The 2,500-nt window shown below is 32.2% G+C and overlaps 2 protein-coding genes across 2 annotated transcripts in view; both read left to right on the top strand.

Annotated features, from left to right (window-relative positions):
• Nucleotides 1-2,500, top strand: part of LOC122256163 (putative neural-cadherin 2) — a gene marked incomplete in the record, with an annotated part of 573,650 nt that overhangs the window by 232,378 nt on the left and 338,772 nt on the right.
• Nucleotides 1-2,500, top strand: part of LOC147469755 (uncharacterized) — a gene marked incomplete at its 5' end in the record, with an annotated part of 28,368 nt that overhangs the window by 4,604 nt on the left and 21,264 nt on the right. The gene's annotated exons all lie outside the window — the stretch shown is intronic.

Genomic DNA, 2,500 nt, shown 5'->3' with positions numbered 1-2,500 from the left:
AAAATAATCATGGGAAGCGACCAGAGAAACAAAAACAAAGGGAAAAAGGGAATACATAAAGAGAATCAAACAGAAAGAATGAGAATGAGAAAAAAACAACAACAACAACAATAGAAGAAAGAACCGGAAAGATAAATGAAAAAATAACAAACAAGGAAACCGAACGGTGAGGAAAGATAGAGAAAAGGCGAAAAAAAACAAAAAAACAAAAGAACAGAAATAGATTGAATCGAAAATAAAATAAGATGACAGCGAAAAAAAGGAAAATAAAATAGTGGGAAACTGAACAATTTACAACTAAAAGCAGAAAAAAAAAATAATGGGAACCGAACGGAAAAAAGTATTATAAATAAAATAAAAGAAAACAAAAGAAGAAAAGTTAACCCAAGTGAAAAAAAATACCTTATGATTTTGGCAGCGGATGGACGTGGTGAGAAAAAAAAAGTGGGGGCAAGATAAACACACATCCGAAACTAAAAATGAATAAAACACGGAGGGGAAGGCAAGATAAACACACACTGGGATGCAGGTCAGAGATGGTTAAGAAAGAAAAAAAAAAAAAAAAAAAAAAAAAACGAAGACGAATAAGAAAAAGGATGATGGAAGCTGTGCTGAAGACAGACGAGAGGAAAAGGGGGGGGGGGGATAACGTCTCGAACATGACAGAGCGGATTTGCGGATATGTCAGATTTAGCGTGGATTTATTGCTGATTTGTCGAGGATCTAAAGTCAGTGGTTTCTTAAGTATATAAATGTATGTGTGTGTGTCTATCTATACACATATATGGAGAGAGAGAAATACAGAGACAAACAGACAGACAGATAGACAGAGAGAGAGAGAGAGAGAGAGAGAGAGAGAGAGAGAGAGAGAGAGAGAGACAGAAAGATAGTAAGTGTGTGTGTGTCTGTGTGTGTGTGTGTGAGAGAGAGAGAGAGAGAGAGAGAGAGAGAGAGAGAGAGAGAGAGAGAGAGAGAGAGAGAGAGAGAGAGAGAGAGAGAGAGAGAGAGAGAGAGAAATAGAGAGAAAAAATAAAAGCGAAAGGCCAACCCTGTTATTTCTTCTAATTACGACTAATACTTTTGACAAAACAGAAGGCCAATCTCTTCTTTCTCGTTTTGGATATATCTAATTTCTTCTTCAACAATAGTTCAGACACAACAAATAGCTTTTATTAACGTCATCCCCCTTCTCTTTTATCACGTGATAACAGTATCAAGCAACACATTCCATTCCAGTTAATGTTATTGAGAGCACCACCCCGATAAAACATATTATTTCTATCATCATTATGTGCTTTCATTGCGCTAAGATTTTTCACTTTTCATTATGACAATCTCGTGGAAAAGATATCCATTTCTATCGTTTCGTAAAGGATCACATGGTTATAACAAAGAGCCTATATCAACGCTAAATATCCAACTGGGAGCCAATTCATCAACTTGACTGAGCTACTGGAGACGGAGGGGTAAGTGGGGAGAGGGGAGGGGGGGGGGGTTAAAGTGACTATCCCAGCTGATATGATTTATATCATAGATAAGTTTTTGGTTGTTGTTGTTGTGGTTATTGTCCTTATTTTTGTTAGATGTGTTATTATTGTCTTCACCTTATCATTATTGTTGTTATTAATGTTATCATTTGTACTCATATATTCATATCAATAGTATTACGATAATAATCATCATTATTATGATCATTATCTTTATAACTGTTATCCTTATCATTATCAAAATCAATATCATTATCATCATTATCAATATCAATAACATTATCATCATTATCCCCATCAATGTTATCAGCATTATCATTATTATTATGATCATTATCATCATCCTGATCATCATTATTATGATTGTTATCTTTATTATCACTGTTCTATTTTTCACTACCATTACTATTTTTATCATTATCATTGATATGATTATTGTTACTATCATTAATCTTATCATTTTTCTTATCATCATGATTGGTATTATCATTTTTGTCATGATCCTCAGTTTCGTCGGCAGAATTATCAATAGTATTGTTCTCATTATTTTATCAGAATTATCATTATTACCATTACTACTATTATCATTATTATCATTAGTATGATTAATACTATAATCATCATAATCCTTTTCATTATCATAAGTAATAGTATTGATAAAAGTATCACATAACTACTACTGTCAATATAGCTATTTCATCTAAACTGTTAACTCGCTATATCTATCAATGATACTATTATGAGACAGAGAGACATTTGTGATATTATTTCAATCAAATGGCAATCACGTCAATCATAAAATCAATAGCATCTACTGTGAGAATACAGTAAATTGTAATTAATAACCAACTAACAGGTAATAACCACATTACTGTTATAACTTTCATTACTGCAATGATCAAAATGGTTTTAGTTTTAGTTTCATTTTCGAGAGTAAATAGCTTTGGTAATGAAACGACTCCAAATACAGAGAATAATTTCACAAAGTTTTTTTATGTTTATGTTTTATTTGT

The sequence above is a fragment of the Penaeus japonicus genome, unplaced genomic scaffold, assembly GCF_977035675.1.
Source record: "Penaeus japonicus unplaced genomic scaffold, GWHDUDI00000001_assembly GWHDUDI00000019, whole genome shotgun sequence".
Taxonomy (NCBI): Eukaryota; Metazoa; Arthropoda; class Malacostraca; order Decapoda; family Penaeidae; genus Penaeus; species Penaeus japonicus.
Note: the sequence above shows the minus strand (reverse complement) of the source record. Positions and strands in the feature narration are given on the sequence as shown.